Below are 26,569 nucleotides of genomic sequence, written 5' to 3'. Positions count from 1 at the left end.
GGTGTGTGCTGCGCCATACATCTGCCAGGTCCCAACCCTCCGCCCACTGCGCCAGCGAATCCGCCTGTCTCCTGCTTTCCGTGGCATGTAGGGGGGGGTGAGACCTATCTAGAGTAACATCCAAGACAGCAATAAAATCTCCTCCAATCACCCATTGATGATCCACCCAATCCGCAAGGACCCTATTGACATGCACCAGAAAATCAGATTGGCCAGAATTTGGCGAGTATACACAGCCCATCACAATCGTTTCCCCCATCCAACAGGCCCTTCACAAACACGTATCTGCCCTCATTATCAATTCGCTGTTCAATCGGCTTAAAAGGAACAGAATTGCGGAACCAAATTGCCGCCCCCCTGGAGAACGCCGAGTAGGACGTGGCAAAAAGTTGACCCCTCCACTTCTTCCTGAGTTTCAAGCCTTCAGCGCAGTTCAGGTGTGTCTCTTGCAGACAGGCTATCATGGCGCCTCTGCGATTTAGTTGGGCCAGTATCCTGTGTCTCTTGTGAACCGAGCCCATGCCCCGCACATTCCAGGTGCACATGTCATAAACGTTAAGCGGTCCCATGACTAAACCTGCAATGTAACCATGGTGGGACCGTGGGCGACCATGCCAAGCGCAGCATGCCATATGATAAGAGTGTCGTGCAAACAGCTAACCCCTCAACATTAAGGTCCTCGGGCCAACGGGCCCGTGATCCAAACCAGGGTGCCCAACATGGGCAGAAAGTAAACAGTTCCAAGTGCATACGGAGGGGGAGAGTGGGCCTCTCGCGTCTAACTTGTACTGGCCTGCGGTGGTGCGGCAGCCCTCCGTGAAACCAAACCTGCTAGTTACCTCCCAGCATGTGAGGAAATGCGTAGATCATACATTACCACCCGGAACTCGTTCAGGGTGCAAGCTGCCAGTGTTAGTAGTCTTCCGCCGTCTGCGCCGTGATCTTGGGGAACAATTGTAGGCTGTCCGCCGACCCCGACACCTCAGTGTGTGTGCCGGAGACACCGGTCTGATCCCCTTCAGTGACCGCATCATGAGCAGCGAGGGCTTCCTCAGTGAGGTGTACCACCGACGATCCGCCGGTCAAGCGGTTCCCAGCGGGCCGTTCCCGTGAGGGAGATTTTTGTGAAGGGGCTCGCCCTCTATTAGAAGCCTGGTGACTCCGGTCTGATGGATTCCTGTGTTTCGCACTCCCAGATGCCGAAAGAGGGTCTTGTGAGGTCGGCGGCGTCAGCGTAACCTCCATCCACTCCGCTGCTTCCTCAGGTGAGTCGAAGAAGTGGGATTTGTTCTCATAAAGAATCTTGAGGCGAGCGGGGAACAGGAGGGCATATTTCAAGTCTCTTTCCCTCAGTCTGCGCTTCACCCCCAGGAAGGTGGACCTAGCTCTCTGTACCGTAGGCGTGAAGTCAGGGTATATGGAGATGTTCTTGTCTTCGTAGCGAATTGGTGCCTTCTCCCGGGCCAGCCTTAGCACAGTATCGCGGTCCTTGTAGTGAAGGAGTCGGGCGATCAAGGGGCGTGGGGGTGCCCCTGGTCGCGGGGGTCTCGACGGCATTCTATGTGCCCGCTCTACACTGTACAGCGACGTGAGTTCTTCCGGGCCCGCCAACTTTCTGATCCAGTCCTCCACGAATTGGGTGGGATTCCTCCCCTCGCTGCGCTCCGGAATGCCTAGGATGCGGACGTTGTTGCGGCGGGCCCTCCCTTCCGCATCATCCACCTTGTCCCACAGTTGCCTGAGTTGTTTCTCCATGCCTTCCAGCTTCGCCGAGTGCTCCGTCTGCTGGGGAATGAGGTCATTCAGCGCAAGTTTCTGCTCCGACACCCTTTCTGCAAGTTTGTTATGGTCGGCTCGGAGGAGGGAGAGGCCCGTCGCCATGTTGTCAATGCGTGACTCCAGAGCTTCCCGCGTGGCCCGTATTTCATTAAGTATGAGGTCCAGCTTGGCGTCCTGCGAGCCTTTCCCAGTCGGGGGGATAATGTCCGCAGTGGATGAGGTTAGGGGGTCCTCCGAGCCGGTGGACTGCATGTCCGCCGGTGCGTTAAGTCCCTGGGTCCTGCCTCGGGGCTTCCCCATTGACCTGGTGTGCAGGGTGGCGGGGCAGCAGACGTACTTCACGCGCACGGTTCGCGCCGCCTGATATCACTCAGGGCAATGACACTCAGGGCAATGTATGTATGTGTCCGTGCAGTCACCAGAGATACCACGGAGAAAAGAATAAAGAGTCTCACCCTCGAGCCACGCCAGGCCCACAGCGCAGGATCCTCGTCAGTGCAGTGGTGCTCAGTGGGTGGTCTTCCACCCAGTCGTGGTTCCGGCCACCTAGGGTGGTGTGCAGGGGCAATAGGCCACCAACGGGGGGTCCGGTGGAAGACAGCAAGAAGGAGGTCGCGTCACCACAGCCGAGCCGGAGGAGTTATGTAGCCCGGGAACCTCCACGGGCGTTTCAGGTGGCCGGGCCCCGCAGGAACGTTCAGGCACCCCCTCTTCACTGTGCAGGGGGGTGGGGGGGGGCGCGCAATGTGTCAGGGCTGTGACAGACCCACAGCCGCAGTGCGCCCGGTGCAATGCAGCGCTCCGCGCTGGGCGTTGGAAGGGCCCGGGGTGCTGGGTGAAAGCAAGATGGCGGCCGGACCCAGCGGTTGCGGGAGACCGGAGCGGGTGATCCCCGCGTCCACCACAGGAACAAGGAGTTGGGCGGTAGTGCCTGCAGTGCGTCTATCCCAGGTCCCAGCTCCTTACCGGTGCCAATCAGGCGCGGAGTCCCCTCGCTGTCCGGGCAGGAGCCGGGGCGGCTGCGGCGGCGGAGCCGCGATCCGGGCAGGTCGGCTGGAGCGGGCCCCCGGGCTCGTAGATTGAAGGGAGATAGTGCGGCGGCAGAGGGGACCGCATCCGGCGCCGACCCGGCCAGCGCCTCCGGGCTCCGCAGTCTCGCTCCCCTCCGGAGCACGCCAGCAGTCAGCCAATGCAGCACAGCAGCCCCGCCCCCAGACCAATCTAGTCCGCGGCTTGCCACGAGGGTTCAGGCCTCAAGGATCTCCGCAGGTCCGCAGTGCCTCAGCGGCGTCCAAGAGGGGTGGAATGCTCCGAAGGTACGCCGCTCACTCCCTGAACTTCGGGAGTGCAGATGGGGGGAGGTAAAAGTGCAGGATGACAGGATAATCCGCGTGTATTCAGGGCTCAGGACGGAGCTCCTCAGCTACACGTCCGCCATAGACAGCTCTCGGCCCTGCCTGCCTTCTACTTAAAGAACGACTACTTCCACATACCTATTCATCCCATACACTGAAAACATCTGTGGTTTAAATTCCATGGAAACCCTTAGCAATTCAAGGTTCTTCTCTTTGGAATTACCACCACACCAAGGGTATTCACAAAGTGTGTAGCAGAAGTGGCAGCACATCCACACAGACAAAACATACATGTCTTTTCATATTTAGACTACTAGTTAATAAAAGCAAACCGCCTCAGCTTTTCAAAACAAAATGCTCAACATACCCATACCTTACTACATTTGTATTGTGTATTTGTAAAGCGCATGCTGTCGCTCCAAAAGGAGCACCCTGGCGCTAAAATAATGTATCGTGCAGTGCTGAGAACTAGATAGAGGCCATTACAAAGACATCAGATAGATTGAAAATCCATGTTTTCAGTTGTTTCCTAAAAGCATTCTCATGAGTTATGAGTTCTTTCGGCATGACATTCCAAGCCTTTGATGCCAACACGGAAAGAGTCTTTCCCCCTTTTGTTTTATAATGAAATCTGGGGATGGTAGTTAGATTTCCGCCTGAGGATCTCAGACTTCTTGGGGGGTCGTAACCGGTGTAGCGTCTTGAGAGGTACTTAGGTCCTGTCTTATTAAGGGCTCTGAATGTTGTTAAAAGGATTTTGAATAAAATCCTCTTGTGCAAAGGCAGCCAATGTAGAATCTTAAGTGCAGCCGAGGCAGTGGACCTTCTTGGTAATTTAAATACCAATCTGGCCGCTGCATGTTGCACACTCTGTAATTCTTTCAACGTTGATTTTTTGATCCCGGCCATCAGGCTGTTACATTAATCTAAGCGTGAAAGAATGAGGGCCACTGCCACTGTCTTTCTTGAATCAGTGGGCAGGAAATTTAAAAATTTCTTCAGGGATTTAATGATACTAAAACAACTTCTTGCCACATTCCTTACATGTTGGTCAAAGGAAAGAGTGGAGTCAAACAAGACTCCCAGCTTTCTAGCTGTTTCAACTGAGTGAGGAGGTGCGGGTGAGTCCTCCGGCCACCAATCCTTAGGGCAAAAATGGACATCTTTACCTACAGGTAGAATCTCTGTCTTATTAGCATTGCACTTTAGGCGGTTATTGTCCATCCATTTAAAGACTTCTGTCAAACAGCTCTTTAAATTTTGTTCTGCGTTGGTAGAATTCTTATCCATGGAGACAATCAATTGAGTGTCATCGGCATACGATGTCACAAGTATGCTGTATGACTCTATCAATGCAAAGAGGGGGACCATATAAACGTTAAACAATAAAGGACTGAAAATCGAGCCTTGTGGGACTCCAGATGACACCCTTTTTTCCCTAGAACGAAAGGGACCCAGTGAAATCGTTTGGGATCTGTCTGACAAGAATGATATTATCCAGGCCAAGGCAGTTCCTGTTATGCCTATGTGTCTCAGCCTTTCAATCAAGATTTCGTGTGAGATGGTATCGAACGCTGCTGTGAGGTCCAATAAAATCAAGACAGCGTTCCTACCCTCATCCTGCAAGAATTTAATGGAGTCAGTAAGTTCCATAAGGGCCGTTTCATTTGAGTGTCTGGGCAGGAAGCCTGACTGCTGAGGGTGAAGGATGTTATAAGTTTCAACAAAGTTTTTTAATTCTAAATATACCATCTGTTCCGTTATCTTCCCCAAAACCGGAAGGAGAGAAATTGGCCGAAGATTGGAAAGATCAGTGGGGGATTTATTCGTTTTTTTCATTAAGGGTTTAACGGTTGCTTTTTTCCACTCAAAAGGCAGTATCCCCTGACTGAGTGAAGCATTGACAATCGCATTAATGAGAGGGTTAACTACATTGATTATCAGATGTAGTATTTGGGGAGGGCAAGAATCCTTAGGTGATCCTGATTTACAGGCCAAGATGATCTCCCGAGTTTGAAAGAGGGAGACCGATTGGAAGGTACTTGAGGTGTAATCCTTAGTCTCTCGCAAATCCTGATGACTAAGTAGGGAAGAGGAAGAGGGAGTTGGAAACTCCTTCTGTAAAAGCTCGATTTTCTCTTCAAAAAAATCGGCAATCTGATTGCAAAAACCTAAGGATGGTGGAATTTCTTGCTGGAGCATTTTAGGGTGGGTAAAGGACCTCACTATGGAGAATACCGTTCTCTGTTTTTGCTGTGCCTCATTAATAGCATTCACATAGTAGTCCTTCTTGGCCATTTTAATACTGGCAAGGTAGGATTTCCTATGCTGTATGTACAGAGTTTTAGCTGTTTGATCATAAGATTTCCTCCATTTACGTTCACTCTTTTTGCATAATAAATGCTTATCAGCCAGCGTCTGGGAGTACCAGGGGGCATTCATTTTTCCCCTTTTACCTTTACTCGGGGGGCGTTTGGGAGGGGCGCGGTCTAGAGTTAACCATCAACCCACAGAAGTCACATTTACAACCGGCTACCATACAGTCCTACCTCAGAGCCATGCTCAACTTACACTCGTCATCAGGATACCCAAATACAGACACAATACCCTGCATAAAAACATTAATTCAACAGGTAGTCAAATTCCAGCCAGATCATTTTTGCAACTTCTGGGCATGATGGCACCTTGTATTCCAATAGTTCCACATGACACATGAGACCTCTACAAGAATAGGTCTCTCACCAATGGACATGGTCACTGGGTCAACTTCACAATCTAGTTGAGGTAGACAGCCACCCGCATCACTCTGTGCAATGAAGGCATCCACAGAATGTACCCAAGGAGCGTATGTTTCAAGACCCAGTTCCACGAATAATTCTCACAACAGATGCTTCCCTTACTGGTTAGGGTGCACATCTCCAAAACCTCACTATTCAGGGGGTGTGGGACTCCAAACACAGGGATCGCCAAATCAATCACCTAAAGCTGCAAGCTGTTCACCTAGCAGTGAAAGCCTTCCTACCAACACAAAGTTGTCCTAATTCGAACCAGCAATATGACAACTATGTATTCTATAGAAAAACAGAGGGGGGGCGACCCACCCTCCACCAATTGTCTGTTAGCACAGAAAATATTGAGATTAGCCATTTATCACAACACTCACCTACTAGCAGAAAATGTCTCTGGGACAAGCAATCAAATTCCAGACTTACCATGGTGACCGCTGCAACAAGTCCACGAATGGGAACTCCATCCCATTGTCCTTCTACCATGCTTTCAAAAATGGGGATTCTCACTAATAGATCTGTTTGTAACAGTACAAAATGCCCAGACTTCGCAAGCAGGCATCCACACCAACATTCCAAGAGCAATGCTCTATGGATGAACTGTTTAGGAACTGAAGGGGTTGCGTCCAATATTGATGGCCAGACAGGACGTGATACAGTTTATGGATGAACTGGTCAGGAATATTTGCATACACTTTTCCTCCTCTCCCACTTCTTCCATTAGTGGTCAGGAAACTCAGACAAACCTCTCTTGCAATGATACTTGTAGCTCCAACATGGTCTCGCCAATCATGGGTTTCAACACTGTTAGAGCAATCCCTAGTTCCACACGAGAAGCTTCACCGTAACCTGGACCTTCTCACACAAAACCCAGGAACACTAAGACATCCTAATCCCAAGGAAATTAATCTTGCAATTTGGCTACTGAAATCTTAGAATTTGGATACTTAAACTTACCACAAGAATGTATGGACATTCGTAAAGAAACTCTCAAACCTACCACAAGACAAGGTTTTACAGCTAAATGGAAAAGATTTGTTATATTATGTCAGAAACAAAACATCAACCCTCTTAATATAAAAGTGCAGATAATTATTGCCTATTTATTGTATTTACAGACCACGGGGTTAGCATACACTTCGATACGCTTACAACTTGCGACTTTTGCAGACTATTTGCAAAATAGGCAGCACTTGTCATTCTTTAAAATCCATGTTATTAAAGCCTTAATGGAAGGACTTATGAGAATCATTCCCCCCTAGGCTTCCTCCTGCACCAGTATGGAACCTGAACATTTGTGGGTCCTCCTTTTGAACCTCTCCACTCTTGTCAATCACAACACTTATCATGGAAACTCACCTTTTTAATTGCTATCACTTCACTAAGAAGGGTCAGTGAAATGCAGGCATTAACCCTTGGAACCTTTCTTCCAACTACATAGGGACAAGGTAGTACTCTGAACAAATCCTAAGTTCCTCCCAATGGTAGGTTCCAGTGTTCATATTAATCAATCCATTGACTTACCTGTATTTTTCCAGCAACCAGATTCTGTTGCTGAAAGGGCATTATACACTTTAGATGTCAAAAGGGCCCCAATGTATTATATTGACAGAACTAAATGTTTTAGAAAAACAAAACAATTGTTTATTGCCTCCTTGCAAGGGAAAGGCAATTTAAAAATTTCAAGATGCATAGTTAAATGCATCCAAACTTTCTATGCTAAAGTTAAAACGTTTTCACCTGTTCCTTCTAAACCTTCCTCCATTAGGAGCTTCCATGGCCTTTTTAGGGAGCATTCCTATTGCTGATATTTGCAAAGCAGCAACAATGTCCACTCCACACACATTCACAAAACATTATTGTATGGATGTATTTGCACACCAACAAGTCTATGATGGTCAAGCAGTCCTAAAAATCTTTCCAGCAACTGAAACCCCCACAGGTTAACCACTGCCTAGAGAGAGGAATTGCTTTACAGTCTATGCAAACATATGTATCTACAGCATACATGCCTCAAACGGATTATGTTACTCACCGTGTAAGCATCTATTCTTGGCACGTAGTGCTGTAGATTTGCATGCGCCATTCCTCCTCCCCCAAAAAAACCAGTGTAGGTTGCAGTTTACATACTTGATATACTTACATCATACTACGAATGGACATCATATTGTTGATATATATCATTCTTGCATTCTCACTTACCTATGACAAAACAATCTGAAGATGGTGCTGATGACCATGTGCAGTAGTACCAAGAGGAAGAGTCGCACAACCTAGTTACTCGAAGAAAACTTCTTGGAACAAAAACAGCTTGTAATCATCCGAGTCCAACACTAGACGGTGGATTTAAGCAAAGCATGTGAATCTATAGCACTACATGCCAAGGACAGATGTTTACAGGGTAGGTAACATAGTCCTAAGATATAAGGAAGGACAAAAACTGCAATTGAACTGTTGGGGATGAATATTCGTCCTATGGTAGAGGAACCCTGATATAGATTGTACCAGGAGTGTTGGTGAAGGGTGGGCTGAATAGTCAATATCTGGTATTGGGTAGTATTTACACCTCAGGACGGGTTAACCAACCTTTTATTCCACCCTTTCTCCATTTTTAATATAATGGCCTGACTTTCCTTGTTCCCATGGCGGACTTCAATAGTATATTGGACATACATCTAGCACATCAAATGCTCACATGCTTGTGAATTACTCATACTACTCACCCATCCACAATGTTCATGTCCTCTTCAATCGGTTTATGGTACACACCTACCTCCAGACAGACATCAACATGATCAACTACCTGGGCTTACTTTATCTGATCATAACCTGTTAATGATCCAGATTAACTGTGGTTGAGATATCACACCCATCTCAACATGGAGCTTCAGCGCAGCACACTTGAGGACCCAGTCTTCCATGACACACTTAGAGAATTTATCAAGTCATACTTTCTGGAGAATGCGGATGCAAATCTCTTGTATATCATTATTTGGTAGGCCTTTAAGGGAACTCTCAGAGAACCCTGCATTCAGACCACGAAGAAGATGAGGAAACATATCAACCAGAGGCTCAATGCTTTTGAGTAGTGATATCTGTCTGTTGGAAACTGACTTAGTCTGTGATGCTGAGATCCTCGCCTCATTACAAACCACCAGAGAAGAACATGCAAGCCTCGTTAAACTGCAATGCTGCATAGATTTTAAGGCTGAGTCTGCTCGACAACATGCCGAAGGCAACAAATCCAGATGCCTACTAGCCTGATCAGTCACCCCAGACAAGACTCAAATTACTGATCCAACCGAGCCTCTACATCAATTCCAATAATCTATCAATGCCACCCTTTTCAGTATTGTAAAATGTTAGAAATGGGATCTCTAGTTGGCAGTAGTTTGCACCCTGTCTAAGTTGGGACCCATACTATAGTCAGGGTAAGGGGCCCACACAGCTAAGATAAGCCCGGCTCACCCCCTTGGGAGCTTGGCACGAGCAGTCAGGCTTATCTCACAAGCAATGTGTAAAGCATTTGTACATATACCCACAGTGAAAACATGATAAACTGAGTCCACACCAGTTTGGAAAAATATCCAATATGTATCTGAATAAAACAAGACCAAAACAACAAAAATATAACAGACACCAGTAAAGATATATCTTTCCAAAGGTTAAGCAAATGTAGCCCTTTGGAATCTATGGATGCGTCATTTTAGCACAAAGTACCCGGGATGCATAAAAATTCAAAGACGAAACCAATGGCAGGGGAGGTGAGGCGCTGGAAGAACAAAGAGATGCATCGTTTCTTTACTTCCAGGGGAGGTGATGCGTTGGTTCCTTACTGGAAGGGGAGGTGATACGTCGATTTCCGGACTCACGGCCTCGGTTCCTTACTGCTGGGCAACGTCCATGAAGAGACAACATCGAAGTACGAAGCTTTGAAAATCCAGGGGCCATATCTCACGGGGCAGCTAGCGGAGGACACCCTTACCTGCACTATTCCCTGGGCTGCTCATGCTGTTGGTCTCCCTGCCGCCGTATTCATCACCGCAGAACGGCCGCCGCATGGGGAGACTACAGCTCCCAGGCAGCAACACTGCTCCGCCCACTACCGCCCTGCAACGCGCCCGGAGGCGCTTAAACAACGGACGCTCCCTCCGCGTCGCGGACGCGCACATGCGGCGCCGGGCGGAGCCCAGGCAGAGGGCGGGCCGTCTGGGGCCGGAGGAGGCTGGGCTGGGCCACGGACCTTGGTTATTTTCCACGGGACCTCTGAGAAGCGTGAGTTTTTCCTTTGTTGTGTGTTTGTAACAGGCTGCTAAATGAGCCGGCCGGAAATGGCCAAACTGCGTTCTTCCAAAACGCCGTCGTTAACAGGGTCAATAGATAATTACATGGTCAAAGTTGTGAGCAAAATCAACACAGCATGCCGTATGTCTCTAAGCCGAATTAGCCCGCCTGCTTCACCAACAAATGCATCATTACCACTTGAGTTTTGTGACCTAGTTTCAGGGGATACACAATGTACTCAAATAGCTGTGGACATAGACACATCTCAGCACCTACCGTGGCGATATTAGATAATTCATTGCCTTCCACAACCCAATCTCTACCAACATTCTCCCCGGAACCCTCTCCACCACACTCGCAGGCACGAAGAAAATTTAGAGTGAGAGCCTGCAGAGGGACACAAAACAATCGGGGAGGGCACAAGAAAGTTAAGAAGGCAGCCATCACACTGGATGACAAAGTAGAAGTCCCCCATGATAAATCAAATGAGGGGGTTACGACTAAATTGAACAATAATCAAATCGACTCGCTAAGTGACATGTTTGCGCTGAAAATGGAGACTATGATTAAACCACTGGCAGACAGAGTCGAACAGCTCACAAAAGAGGTATCCAGATTGGGGACTCTTCTAGCTTCCCACCTGGCCACCTCACAAAACTCCCAAAAACCAAATGTTAACCCTAAAGAATCTAAGGGTCCTGTCGTTCCTAGTAAAGGGGTTGTGGACAAAATGGACCAGGTATCAAAGGAGGTTTCGAGGCTGGGAGTTCTTCTATCTGCACACTTGTCCTCATCTAAAATACCTAGGACCGCTAATATGGGCACGGCAGTAAATGAGGGGGCTACAAGTTCCTGCAGTGGGGGTCACAAGGCAACATACAGCATGCCAGCTGCAACATCTGCTCGACCCCCTAGCATTCAAACTGTTCCCCCACCCATCTTGAAGACTAATTCGCAACCTACTGTTGCTGGGAACAATTTGGGTTTGAGGGCAGGAAGGCAAAGACCTCTAGTCAATCTTCCACCAGACTGTGTCCCGTATATTGTAGTGCTAACCAATGTTCCCGGGGTAGACTCGTGGGCAAATGACGCAAGGGGCGAAACGATTGATTCTTTGAATTATAAAGTAGTAGCATGGCTGAGTAAATATTGTGGTTTCCCTGTCACATTTTTTAATGATATTATATCGACACGCAGAGTGAGCTGGATAGGTGATTCAAGAAAAACAATGAAGGGGGATTGCCTCATTGTAAACTTTAAGCACCCACAGCATGTAGCTACTGTTCTGCTGAGGGCTGCTTCCTTACCAATCACAGATGATTTTATATGTGCGCGCGGGTTTTTCTATATTGACCTTAGTTACACTTCTAAACCCCATACAGCTCAACAGAAACCACTTACATCCCCATCCATGCAGAGCTCTGTGTCATGTGCCTCTCTTGGCTATCGAAACACCCTACCATTAGATCCTTACTGTTATAATTTGTGTGCGCCAAATTCTCAGTCTGAACAAATTCTTCCATTGTGTAATCCGTTTGCGCCTTTGGCATCACTGGAGGAAAATGATTGACAAATAAATAATACAAGGCCCAACTTACAATCCTGCAGAATTATGACCTGGAACATTGCCGGGATTAGGGGTAAAGGTGAAAATGAAATATGGATTGACTTTTTGAAATCCTTTGACATCTTGGCTTTTCAGGAAACCTGGGATACAGTGAATAGTTTTTCCTTGGATGGTTACAGTCATTTTTCTATTCCTGCCACAAGTAGTGTGGCAGGTAGATCCAAAGGTGGACTATTAAGTCTGTTCAAACTTGATTTAAAAGGAGTATTAACCCAGCTTGAGTCAGGTTGTCAAAATTGTTTAATTGTTGAGTTGAATTCCCCCGATTCAGCTAACATTTTGTTCATTAATTTTTATAATGCTAACGATAGTACCAGATATAATCTGGACTATCTTGATAATTTTTTGTCAGTCTACAGAACCAAAGTAAATTGCTTTGAGATAATTCTCTTGGGTGATTTTAATATTCATCCCTGTACTCAGCCCTGTGCCAACTCAGTAGAAGAGGGACCTCCCTGTTCTACAGTTACGCATTTTGAACATTCAAAAAGAGGTGCCGCACTTGAGGACTTCTTAGCAGAGTGGAATTTGTATGAATCTGGATGCGGGGAGGGTGAAAACAAGGTCCCTACTTTTAAAGGACTTGGTGATGGTACAATTATTGATTTTATCTTTTTGTCCTGTCATATATTAGGTAAAGTTGTTAGATACAAAACAGTGGTCTCAGTTTTTAGTGACCACAACTCGGTCCTAGTAGAGGTATTGTCCAGGGACTTTCTAACTATGAAACCAGTGTCACATATGGGAGGCCAAAATGTGATCTCTCAGACCAAGGTCGCAGGTTAAAATGGTCAAATATTAGCCCTGAAAGTGTTGTACAGGATGTTTTGGCTAGGGCGGAGGATGATGTAGCTATATGTTTAGACACAGGGGCATTAGGTACTCATGTAGTTATGGCGTTTGTTAACATCTTCAAACAGATCAATCAAAGACTAACTGGGGCTAAGGGGCCCCCCAAACATCACTTAAAGAGATGGTTTGATCACTCATGCTCAAGGGCACATGCCGATTTACTTAAGGCCCTGAAAACCAGCCCAAAAGATCGTGCCCAAATAGCTATGTTAAGAGTACGCTATAAAAACGCTATGCAAAATAGGAAGAAAGAGTTAAGGGAAAAGGCCTGGTTAAAGCTACTTGAACCGGAGACATAAAAAAATAGTAGTAAATTCTGGGAAGTAGTAAACCAGCCATTTCTCTCAAACGAAGTGAATCATGCCCTTGAGTCTAATATCCCTGATGATGCATGGATTAAACATTTTGGGAATATATACTCTAACTCTGCCGAGCAAGAACCTATAAATAATATCATCTATAGCAAGGAGGGTCCTCGTGTTACCTTTGAGATCCTAGAAGTGGAAAGGGCGATAGACCAGCCCTTGATAAATAAGGTACCTGGTCCCGATGGGGTCCCTGCTGATATTTTTAAACACACCCCTAAACTGTGGTCGAAGATCCTGTGCAAGGTTTTTAATACATTAAATCAAAATAACATTCCAGCATCGTGGAAAGAATCCATTAATGTCCCAGTCTTTAAGAAGGGCAACAGAGCAGACCCAGCCTGTTACCGACCGATCTCCTTAATAGACTCATCCGTTAAAATCTTGGGACGGGTCATTTTGCACAAATTACAGGAGTGGCTTGACGATAAAGGGATATTGTCAAATGTGCAATATGGATTTAGATCCAGAAGAGGTACTATGGATCAATGCCTTAACCTCCAATTGCTGACCGAAAAATACGCCAAGGATGGGTCACTATACCTGGGGTTTATGGACCTGTCCTCGGCCTTTGACCTTGTAAATCGCGCAAAACTTTGGCGGATCTTAATTGATCTAGGTCTTGACCATGCTTTGGTAAATGTTTTAGGGGACCTCCATTCTGGCCTCTTGGCCTCTGTTAGGGTGAACACAGAGGGGCGTTGCTCTAGCCACTTCAAATCAGAAAGGGGGGTCAGGCAGGGGTGTATCATGGCCCCCCTTCTCTTCACAGTTTACATAAACGCCCTTGAACCCGTGCTTAGGGAGGCCGCGCCAGACATCCCACATATAGGGGAACTCGGTATACCGGTTCTCCTATATGCGGATGAGGCGGTCCTCCTGGCACGGACCGGGGTTGGGCTCCAACGTTTGCTGGATGCTTTTGGCCTTTTTATGACTTCCCTGGACCTCAAAATAAATGCCACAAAATCTCAAATCATGATTATGGGAAGAGGTCCCAGAAAGAAAAACCTGAAAACGTTTTTTTGTTGTGAGGAGGAACTTTGCAGAGTCCCTATATTCCCGTACTTGGGGATTACCTTCGAGGAGAAGGGAAACTGGGGACCACAGATTAAAAATAGAAATACTGCTTTTGTTAGAACGTCCTCAGCAATCATGGGCTTTAGTAAAAAACTGGGGGCTAGGCCCATCGTGGCTCTGTTGAATATTTATAAAGCCAAATGCCTGACGGTAGCCACGTATGGCAGTTCATTATGGGGTTATAGCACTATAGACTGTTTACAAGTCACTGAAAACAAATTTATGAGATCGATTTTATCAGTGCCACCCCTACCCCATATTATACGATTCATTCTGAGTTAGGGGCCGGTTTTATTACAGATATGATAAGAGTGGCCCCCTTAATATTTTAGCTGAAGACCTGGTTGAATGATGAACTCTCCCTGAATCATGCCATCCTTAAAGACTGCCTCATACTGGACAATGTAAATAAAATCAAGTGGTTATCCTATGTTAAACAGTGGTTTTATAAACTAGGGAGACCGGAGCTCTTTTTCTCACCAGACAAAATAACTCGCAAGGACAAAGCATTAATAAAGGGGGCAATGCTACAGACGTTGTCCTTAAACAGAGAGGAAATTGAGCTCAGAAAACCCACTGTAAGGGCTAACCTCATTGTTTCCAATCCTCCGGGACCTGAACTTTATCTTGTTTTAGTTAATCGCTCTTACCATAGGTTTCTTTTAACACGTTTTCGTTTTAATATGATTCATTTGATTTTAGGTGACTTCTCCTTATGGAGCAGTCCTGAACAGGCCCCACCGTGTTCCTGCGATAACTTTTCAACGCAGGACACAATGCATTTCTTGATGTTTTGTGATCATTACACGGCTGTAAGGGCGAAGTTTCTTGTTCCTATCCTTAAGGAGGTAGGGTTTTTTCAAGTTAAACCTGCTCTCCTATACCTACAACTATTAAACAGCCCCAGAGTTATTTTTCATGTCGCCAATTATCTGGTGGGTGCTGTTAGGGTTAGGAACCAGAGAACGTTAAACTGTAACTGACTGTATTTTTTAAACAGATGAATTCTTTGTATTGTATATATTGTTCTTTTAACTGTGCAATGTAACATGGCAGTTAAATTTTATTGTAAAATTGTTTCCTTTTTAATTTTTTATGAAATTTGTGGAATATTTTTAATTACATGAATTTGTAACTATTTTTAATAGTGTATTTGACTGTATTGTATGCATCACCGTCTTTTTATGATATTGAATTATCGAAATAAAGTATTTTGACTGACTGACTGACAATCCAGATACACTGTCAATGCGGTGGCGAAGCAGGCTCTGCATCAATTTCACACCCGCAAAGCAGGTGATACATTGATTCTTCAGCCGCAAAGCTGGGGCTGCATCGGTGTCAGAGTGGGTGCCACAGTCGTTGGTGACACGGTGCTCGCAACTCTGGCTGTGGTGATTTTTCAGCCGCACTACAGGTACTGTGTTGATTTTTCAGCCACACAGGGAGATGCATCGAATTTTCGACAACCCGTAAATGCTGCATTAAGAAAACAGGCCCTGAGAGTCGTTGCGCGTAATTTCTCACCAGTTTGCACTTCCAAGGGCCCAGGAACTGGGTTGGGTACCGGGGCTAGTCGGGGCTCTCAGCAGAAGAGCCCAGACACTGGTAGGTGAAGTCTTTGATGGCCCTGAGACTTCTTAACAGGAGGCAAGTACGCACAAGCCTTGGATTCAGAAAGCAAAGTCCAGTACTTTCACTCCCAGGACAGGAGCAGCAAGAAGCAGGCCAGCACCACAAAGCAACAGGCAGAGTGTCAGTCCCTCCTACAGCATCCAGCTCTTCTTCCTGGTAGAACGTCCTTTAGTCCAGAAGTACTCTGATTTGAGAGTGTTAGAAGTTCAATACTTATATCCCTATCTTCCTTTGAAGTAGTCAAAAGGAAAGAGTTTGCAGTGCACATGACCATGACTTTCCCTGATCTGACTCCAGACACACTACGAGGGGCGGGGGTGGAACAGCTTTGTGTGAGGACAGGCACAGCCCTATTCAGGTGTCAGTGACCGCTCCTCCCACCATCTAGCTCAGAAAGGCCCATCAGCCTGGTGATGGCCCATCAGGATATGCAAGGCACACCATAGCTCCCTTTGTGTGACTGTCTTGAGCGAATGCACAAGAGCTCAAATGTCATCCTAACCCAGATGTGGTTCTACAGACAGGCCGAGGCACAGAATGGTTAAGCTAGAAAATGACCACTTTCTAAATGTGCAAAAGAAACAATTGATGAACGGAATGCTGGACAATGCAAACATTCACCCCCAGTCCCAAGGATCTGGGTTTAATCCATCATTCTTTTGCTCACCACACCACCCCAGTTTGGACCCAGCCATATGCAAATCAGTCTTTACCCTGTTCCTTATGGGAACAGTCCAGCCCGAACTGCCAGGACAGGTCCTCCCTGGACCGGAAACAAGCATCCTGGGACCGGTTTCAGGGCATCACCCTTCATAAGCCAGGCTAGCTTGAATCCAGTGGTGTAGTGAGCACAGGACCCACGTCTGGGCATACCTTTCCCACTTAGGGCGACATATGCAAAAGAAATAATTGATGGACGGAATGCTGGACAATGCAGCCAGTCACAAGGATCTGGGTTTAATCCATCATTCTTTTGCTCACCAAACCACCCCAGTTTGGTCCCATCCATATACAAATCAGTCTTGACTCTGTTCCTTATGGGAACAGTCCAGCCCGAACTGCCTAACCAGATCATCCCTGGACCGGAAACCAGCATCCTGGGACCGGTTTCCGGCCATCACCCTTCATCAGCCAGGCTCGCTTGAATCCAGTGGTGTAGTGAGCACGGGACCCACGTCTGGGCATACCCTTCCCACTTAGGGCGACATATGCAAAAGAAACAATTGATGGACGGAATGCTGGACAATGCAGACATTCACCCCCAGTCGCAAGGATCTGGGTTTAATCCATCATTCTTTTGCTCACCTTACCACCCCAGTTTGGATCCAGCCATATGCAAATTAGTCTTGAAACTGTTCCATATGGGAACAGTCCAGGCCAAACTGCCAAGCCAGGTCCTCCCTGGACGGGAAACAAGCATCCTGGAACCGGTTTCTGGCCATCACCCTTCATCAGCCAGGCTAGCTTGAATCCAGTGGTGTAGTGAGCATGGGACCAACGTCTGGGCATACCCTTCCCACTTAGGGCGACATATGCAAAAGAAACAATTGATGGATGGAATGCTGGACAATGCAAACATTCACCCCCAGTCACAAGGATCTGGGTTTAATCCATCATTCTTTTGCTCACCACACCACCCCAGTTTTGACGCAGCCATATGCAAAGTAGTCTTTTTTTTTTTTTTTTCATCGTGTTAGGCCTTTATTTTGTGTAACGAGTTAACAAATTTTGTTTACATTGATACTTTTCTCACATCTTGTTATGTCCTGCAACTGGCGTAGTACTCATTATTAATGCTGCTATTCCAAAGTCTCTTTTGTTCTGAGACACACTGATTATTAGCCTTAATAGTGCTGTTGATTGCTTGACTGTATTCATTTAAAAGCTGTTAATCTGCATATATGGGAAGTACTAGCAAGGGAAATGCAGGGCCAAAATGAATACTCCACAGAAATGTCTTCGCATCAGCATGTCTCGCCCTGCCTCTAACCCCGCCCACTAGCCACGCCCCAGTTCAATTTAATTTACACTTATTTTTTACCATTTAAGGGATTTATTATTATTATTATTATTGTTTTTTTTTTATTTATTTTTTTATTCTTTTTATTGCAGATACTCAGATAAAAGAAGGTCAACATTGGCATAGTTAATCAAATAAAACAGCATTACACATCAGAATATAGACCATGGAGCCCCACGTGTCTCTTCAGCACATATCCCAAAAGTCAATCTGTCAATATCGGTGGTTCGCTCTCCGTACACCATCAACCTAGAATAGGGGGCATCCATGTAAGCCATCTAGGCATCCGCATTTTCTGTTATATTTCCCCCCTATGCAAATTAGTCTTGACCCTGTTCCTTATGAGAACAGTCCGGCCCGAAATGCCAAGCCAGGTCCTCCCTGGACCGGAAACAAGCATCCTGGGAATGGTTGCCGGGCATCACCCTTCATCAGTCAGGCTAGCTTGAATCCAGTGGTGTTGTGAGAACAGGACCCACGTCTGGGCATACCCTTCCCACTTAGGGTGACATATGACAAAGAAACAATTGATGGACAGAATGCTGGACAATGCAAACATTCACCCCCAGTCACACGGATCTGGGTTTAATCTATCATTCTTTTGCTCACCACACCACCCCAGTTTGGACCCAGGCATATGCAAATCAGTCTTGACCATGTTCCTTTCTAAATGTGGTCTTTTCAAGCATGCAATTTAAAAAACAACTTCACCAAAAGATGTACTTTTGTATTGTGAGTTCAGAGACCTCAAACTCCAAATCTCTATCAGCTCCCCACGAGAAAATACACATAAAAGATAGTTCAAGGCAATCCCTATATTACCCTAAGGGAGAGATAGTCCTTGCAGGAGTGAAAAGCTAAATTAGCAGTATTTCGCTATTAGGACATGTATAACACCCAGTACATGGCTTACCTTTTAAATATACTGCACCCTGCCCATTGGACTGCCTTGGGCCTAACTTAGGCGTGACATAAATGTCGTTAAAGGGAAGGTTTGGATCTGGCAAGTGGATGCACTTGAACTCAATATGATGTGCACTGTTAACTTAATAAGTGTGCCCATCCAGCACTCCCTTTGAGACGTAGTCTTATTTGTGTTCCTGTAATTAAACCAAGCCTTTTCAAATAAACTCATTAAACCAATCTTGACTTGGGAATTCTTGTATTTATCTTATCCACTTCATCATTTTCATTGTTACATCACAATGATCTTGTTCACTGCGGGTGGTGCCGCTTATATTACTTATGAAATCACAGTCTGTACATTGGAATCCATTCAACACTGTGAATCACTATGCATTTCGAGAATGTGCCCTTCTTCAGAGGAAATGCATTTAATCTACAAGGAAAAAGGCATACACTTGTAATCCAGGGATGTCTAAGCTCCCACATTCTGGCACAAGTGTACATTAGTGGAAACAATGGTGCTGTAAAATGATACTTGATTGCTGGTGCAAACAATGGTGTTGTGGTTACAAAAAATCCAAGTAGGTGTGCTTTTCCTCACACTACAAGTGTCTGTGATAACTGGTGCTCTCAGAGGAATGGTGAACCGTGACGTATTGAGAACAGGTGCTTTAATTAAAAATGTAAGATTGGCGAGGTTATTCAACTGTTTCGAGGGGCGCGGAATTGTGCTCTGCATTACCGTCCATGTGATGGTTAAAAAACAATGCAGTGACATATTCAGAGTGTACACTGCTCTGAACTATGCTCGTCGAGTCTTACATAAAGTGCACCAACATTCCATGCTGGTCTCATGGTGCGTAATAAGAATCGGTAAAGTTGACCTTAAAAGGCGGTCTGAAATACCGTGTGCGTTCGGATTGAAACAAACCGTGCCCGTAAGGTCTTACCACTTGTATGAACGTAGTCGGGCTCTCTCCGCTGATATATTCACCCGTAGATCAGTGACCGGTTTCTTCTGAAGCCTAGTCGATTTCCGATGATGTCAGTGCAAGCGTATTAAATGTGGAAGTTTCTCTATGGAAACTAAAAGTGGACTACGACCCTGGCGGCCATCTTGGAGTAGTTTAAAGCCGAAGCTTCTCCAACAATAAAATTAATACCGGTGAAAACACGCGCAAATGATATAAAAATGTGTGAAATAGGTGAAAAAACGTAAAAATTAAGTGAAGGAACGACGTACTGGCTATTATGTGGAGAGTGATGAACATATGTGGATGAATTGCTAACATGAGGGTTGTATGTAAACACAAATTTTAAAAAGAAAACTAGAAAAAACATGTAAGCATGCTGCAATGGTATGCACTTTATCATAAAAGGCAACTATATTCCATTCGTTCTTTGAGACCCTTTGGGTTACAAGAGTCCAACCTCTTAATCCAGTACATTTCGCGTTGCAACAGTTTTTTCTTGTTATCAGTACCTGGTTTTGCAGGAACAACCTCCAAGATCAGAAATCTTAACTGACTTATGTTGTGGTTATTGATGGAAAAATGTGCAGCTACTGGTGCCTTCATGACTTTGTTTCTGATGGTGCTTTTATATTCCGTCATCCGAGCTTTCATTTTTCTCTCCGTTTTTCCAACGTAAGGAAGTATGCAAGGACATTTGAGTAAGTATACCAGATTCTTTGTGTCACAGGTTGCGTTGGTAAACAATGTAATGTTTTTTCCAGTGGTGGGATAATTTACAGTGCTACCCCGGATGATGTTATTGCAGTGGCTGCAATTAAAGCATGGTTTGGTTCCACTGTATGTGACGTTCTTGCGTGTTGGTTTGGTCTCTAGTAAATCTGTGAGGTTCCTCGAACGTTGGTATGCAAATAAAAGTTTGGAATTGAAAATTCAGTTGAAATCTGGTTCGTTCTATCCTAGGACAGTTTTTCAGGATGATCTTTTTTCACCTGATAACTCCTGGTTGAGAATTTGGACACGAATACTGGTATGTCCCTTTCTTGGGGTGTTAGTAACTCTGATCGATTGATGGCTTCTGCCCTTTCCTTTGCACTGGTCAAAACTATTTCTGTATATTTTCTATCTTTGAATCTTGCAAGCAGCCTATTTGGATTCTCCGTGTACGTGTTGGCTTGTGAGGAAATTATTTTCATTCTTAATAGTTGGGAATATGGTAGATGTCTTTTCAGGGACATTGGGTGACAACTGTCAAAGTGCAAAGAATTATTCCTGTCAGTGCTTTTTGTATATACGTTTGTCTTGATTTTGTTGTTTTTACATGTTACTAGAACGTCCAGAAATGCTATGCTTTCTGTGCTGACCAAGTGTGTGAATTGTATGTGATCATCTATGTTATTGATGAATGCAATAAACTCCTTAATCTCATCAGGAGGTCCTTTCCATATAAGGAAGAGGTCATCTATGCAACACCAAAATCTCAATTTTCTCATTCCATCTCGGATTAGTTAGGATGTTATCCTGTTCCAAACGAAGCATAAACAAGTTTGCATAGCTGGGAGCCACACAATTTCCCGTAGATTTTCCAGCAAGTTGTAGGAAAAAATCGGTATTCCATTCAAAATAAATGTGGTATAGAGTGTACTGGAGTAGTTCTAGGAGAAAGATCTTGAACTCTTGTCTGATGTTGTGGTTTATCAAAAAAGATTCAATGGCTTCTATGCCTCTATTATGTGTAATAGATGTATATAGAGCGCATACATCGATGGTATATAAAGTTATTGCCATGTTTGAATCCAAGACGGTGTCATTTAATCTGGTTAAGAAGTCAGCGGTGTCACGGATGTATGTTGTCATTTGCTTCAATAATGGTTGTAAGTGTCTGTCTATGTACTTTCCGGTTGGTTCATGGATGGATCCCTTTTTGAACGCAATTGGGCGAAAGTGTTTTTTTGGAATCCTTGTGTATTTTTGGTAACGTGTAAACTGGGGCTCCTTGGGTGTTCTTGTATGAAGTATTTTTTGTCTTTCTTGGTAATCACTCCAATTATGCAAGCGTTATGAATAATGGTTTTTAGAGTTTGCAAATTCCCCTGTTGGGTCCTGGGGTAGTTTTATGTATAGTTCCACATTGTGTACATGTTCATTGACACTCTGCTGGTAGAAGTCCGAATCCATTATCACAAGTGCACCCCTTTTGTCAGCTTTGCAACAAATTATATTTTGATTGTTGACAATTTGGTTGATCGCTTGTTTTTCTCTAATGGTGAAGTTAGTATTTTTTGAGGTTGGTTTCCCAAATAGTTCCATGATTTCGTTCATGGTGATAGTCTCGTAGGAGTCGAATATTTTATGACTGACTGGTGCCAGAAATGAGCTTTTACTCCTCAAACCCATAAGTGTATCTTCAGTTTCAACTACGGTCTGGGGGACCACATTATTGAAGAAATGTTTCAGCCGAGGTTCCTCATGAACTTGTATAAACTCACTTCAATTTCAAGCTCATTTGACTGATAGGTGGGTACAAACGATGTGCCACGTTGTAGTGTGGCTATTTGACAGTTGGTTAATGTCTCCTTAGATATGTTGATAATTAAGTTATTTTGCTCCGTGTCGACTGGGCGATCGAAGAGCTTAGATCTTTGGGAGCCTTTGCTCCTCCGGGGTCGACGTTTGTAATCTGGCCTCTCCCTAAAGAAGGAGCCTCTGTGGTAATTTAGGTAGATGTACCTGCTAAGTTTTCTCTGTTCACTTGGGGGTTCACTCTTGGTCTGTCGTTTCTTGGACCGCTTCTCTGTGAGGGGGCATTCAATGTTGTGCTGCCTTCATCTGATGAAGGATTGTTAAAAGGTCTTTGTTGCCTGCGTTGGGCATATACTTCCGCCCAATTATAAACTTCACCCAGCTTATAATCTATTGTGTCACGTTTGTACTTTCTAATCTTTCTTTCGTTGATTTCTCTAGCGTATTTGTCTAGTTGTGTGTTAATGTCGTTTAATTATTTGTCGAACTCATCCTTGGATAAATTGCTACTCAAGTTGCTTTGTATCTGTTTAATCTCTTTATCATGATCCTCAATTGCTTTAGACAATTTCTCGACTATTCACAATATTAAGTCCAGCGAGCACTTATTAGGGATCGCATACCAGCGCTCTGTGAACTTGGGGTTGTTCCTGCAAAGTGTAGGTTTCAGTGTGATGCGTAGTCCTCTTGGAATCCTTTCGTCTTTATGGTACCGGATCAGGGTACCGGCGTGTAGGCACTAATTGATTACCCTTTTAGAAGTGTATAACAATTTTTTGAGCATGCTTTGTGCTAAAGAGGCGCTAGTAGTGGAGGGTTTACTTCCTGGATTAATGCGTAAATACGATTTGTTTCTTCAGATGAATATCCGAAAGTGTCTGCTTGATTTTCCGTGGTGTTGGCTATTTCTTCATACGACATCTTTCTTCAAATTAAGGAGTAGGTGCTCACACTTTATGTGGTCAGTACTTGTGTGTTCAATGTTCTGTGGCGTGTGGCACACCATATTGGTGATATGGGACAACTTTAAACGTATCTGTTATATTTCTGGAGACCCTCTCCTTTCTCACGCTCCCACATGCAGATATGATGGACTTGAGGCACCCAATCACTCTTCAAGAGGTTAATGATACTATGACTCTGTGTCTCGTGGGAAAGTCCCCGGTGCAGATTGCATATACCTAGAATTCTACTCTTTATTTTCTGAGCAACTGGCTCACAGATTGGTTGAGCATTACACTAAGGCTTACACACGACTGCTCCTTCTACCCACCACTCTAGAGGCATTGTTCTGATGGATACATCTGCCAGTGGATTCCTCACCTTGTGAATATCCTTTCTAAACCTGATAAACTCCCTGACCATCTTTCATCATATCACTCCTATTCCATCCTTAATGTAGAATATAAAACCCTGTGTAAAATCCTGGACAACAGATTACTACCGCACATGCATCCTAATTCATACAGAATTGTTTTATGCCAGGCAGAAGCAGGAGACAAAACATCTGCAGATTCTTTAGAATTGCTGTGACAACCTTTTTGAAATTACCTAATTCAACTGTACAGGTAATTGACATTGAGAAAGCCTTTGACTTGCTCATCTAGCGATTCTTATACAAAGTTCTAGATTGATTTGGTTTAAGCGCAGCCTTTCTTAATTTAATTAAACTCCTTTACACCTCCTCTATGGCTAGAGTTCACACAGGCCGCATGATTTCAGAGCAATATCAGGTATATCGCGGCACTAGACAGGGTCTCCTACTAGCAAGGATGGGGCGGATAGCTGTTGCCAAAAAGGAAAGACTACCTTGTTTGCTGTTATTTCGCAACTTTACCTAATATCCCACTCGAATATCAGGTCAGAATGGTAGACCGCTTACTACAAGAATTAATCTGGAATGAGAACCATGACAGAGTGGCTCTTGCTACTCTGAAACAGGCAGATCATGGAGGACTCGGGGTCCCAGATTTCAAGCTTTACTACCTCTTGGCACAAGGACAGCGCATTATCTGGCTGGTCGATGGGTTTTAATTAATCTGAACTGGGTGATTCAAAACGAGACAACAAAGTGACTTAAATAGCTCTATGGGTCTTGCATCCTCCAGTCCACGAAATTGTCAACCTTGCCTACTTAAAGTGACTCCATATTGCCAGTGACGGATTCTTCACTGAACCCCCACTAATATGCCCTATACATTTGACATCCCACTCGCTTGATTTGCTACCCCACCCATAAAGGATAGAGCAACAACGACCCACTGGGAACATGCAGATCTTGCCATAGTAAGGTATCTCTATTGAGAATGGAATATTACTCCCTTTCGAAAATTCACAGGAAGGTTTCGATTTTCCTCCTGGTACTTTTCTGACACACAGGATGCTCCTGGCATAGTTACAGTCTCTCTGGAACATAACCTCTTCTGAACCTCCGCCACATAACTACATGCACGGGAGTACATTAATTACATGGCTATATAGAGCACAGCTAAGAAGAATGCACTTCTCCACTAACCAAACTCAAACTTCCCTGCTATGACTTCAAACTGTACTTTTTGCGGAGGAAATTGAGCATACTTCTTCCTCATGATGTGGAATGTCCTGTCATCTCCCATTTCTGGCACATGGTTCAGACTACCAATGATACCATCACAGGTAGAAACTACTATACTACTCCTGAAATCTGCCTCCTACAGCTTTCGCCACACCCCAAGAGATGTAAAGCTGGCATTAAACTTGCAGACCTATTATTGATTTTAGGCAAACACGCCATCACTGTACACTGCGAATCCTCTGCGGGTCCTCACTTAAACCAATGGGAAACATCTGTTAAACACTACATAGCTAATTAAAGCGCAGCTCTACCTAGAGAAGAGGCATAAGGCTGCTGTAAATTCCTGATAGGCAGAGAATGTCAAGAACTATGTGCAGATTTGGCAGAGAATAGGGTAATTGACTCTAGGCCCCCCTGAAATACACTGCCCAATACTACCGCAATCCTTGGACTCATACACAACCATTATTCCCTTTATACCCTACCTTGGTCGAGCCAAGAATGCCATTAGGTGACTCCCACTACTCCCGATCTCCATTCATGAGAATCAACAGCACCATACCCCTCCCTTTTTCCAAAAGATACCTATCTCCACAGAGAGAACTGGTAACTTAATTTGCTTACCCTCATCGCTTTGATTGTACTCACACCTTTGTCATTGGGGAAAAGCTTTGATGTTTATTAATGTTGTTGATACGCATATGATGCTGGAGAGGCAACTCACTTAAATAACATTGATGCTCATTGCTATAATTCTCCCAATTACTTCTTTATGTCTACTACCCTTCCTGGAGTATAGGCCACCAGCCAGGACTCTCCACCATTTCTGCCCTGGGCTTTTCTTTCAGTCTGACTCCAGGTGTAGCCCATCTCCTTGCAGTCAACCTCGGAGCCAGGTATTTCTTGGCCTTCCTCATTTCCTTTTCCCCAGAGAGTTCAAGGTCAAGGCTTGCCTGGTGGTGTTTGATGAAGGCTTGTGGATGGTGTGACCTATCCTGCCCCAGCGTCTTTCAGGATTTCTTCATGAGCAGAGCAGTTGGAATATCTTCTGCCGTAGGTCTTTGTTGCTGATGATGTTTCGCCAGTGGATTTGGAGGATTTTCCTCTGACAGATGTTGATGTTGTTGCCATCCAAATTTCTGCTCCATACAGAAGGACTGATTTTATGTTGGTGTTAAAAAGCCTGATCTTGGTTTGCAGCGTTAGTTCCTTAGAGCTCCGGACCTTCTTTAGCTGAATGAAAGCAGCACTTAGTTTGCCAATTCTTGCCTTGATATCAGTGTCTGTGCCACCCTGCTTGTCTATGACACTGCCCAAGTAGGAGAAGGCCTCAATCTCGTCCAGTTCATCGCCTGCCAGACTGAATGCAGTTGTGCTGGTAGTGTTAGCCTCAGAATCTTTGTCTTCCTCCTGTTGATGTTGAGGCCTAGTTGTGCTAATGTGACTGTCACATTGCTCACCTTCTCTTGCATTAGCATGGGTATGGTAGAGTAGGGCAAGGCCGAAGAGCTGCGCCCAAGGTGTCCATTGGATCCCATTTCTCCTCCTTGCTGTGGGTGTCTTCCTGATCAGGTTTGTGGCCAGCAGGAAGACCAAAGGTGAAAGCAAACAACAATGGCGGACTCCATTCCTCACTTGGAAGGCTGGTGTGAGTTGTCCTCAATGGACTATCTTGCATGTCTTCCATCGTAATAGTTCCTGGTGAGTCTTAAGAGTTTATCTGGCACACTGTAGTGGGGGAGGAGTTTCCTAAGGGTCTTTTGACACTGTTAAATGCCTTCTCATAATCTATTAAATTAACTTAGCGGGAGGAATGGCATTCCATCAACTGC

At 45.1% G+C, this 26,569-nt stretch overlaps 1 protein-coding gene across 2 annotated transcripts in view; it reads left to right on the top strand.

Annotated features, from left to right (window-relative positions):
• UBR2 (ubiquitin protein ligase E3 component n-recognin 2) overlaps positions 1–26,569 on the top strand; it is a 1,610,484-nt gene that overhangs the window by 571,846 nt on the left and 1,012,069 nt on the right. The gene's annotated exons all lie outside the window — the stretch shown is intronic.

The sequence above is a fragment of the Lissotriton helveticus genome, chromosome 6, assembly GCF_964261635.1.
Source record: "Lissotriton helveticus chromosome 6, aLisHel1.1, whole genome shotgun sequence".
Taxonomy (NCBI): domain Eukaryota; kingdom Metazoa; phylum Chordata; class Amphibia; order Caudata; family Salamandridae; genus Lissotriton; species Lissotriton helveticus.
This window is presented reverse-complemented; position numbering and strand designations above follow the sequence as displayed.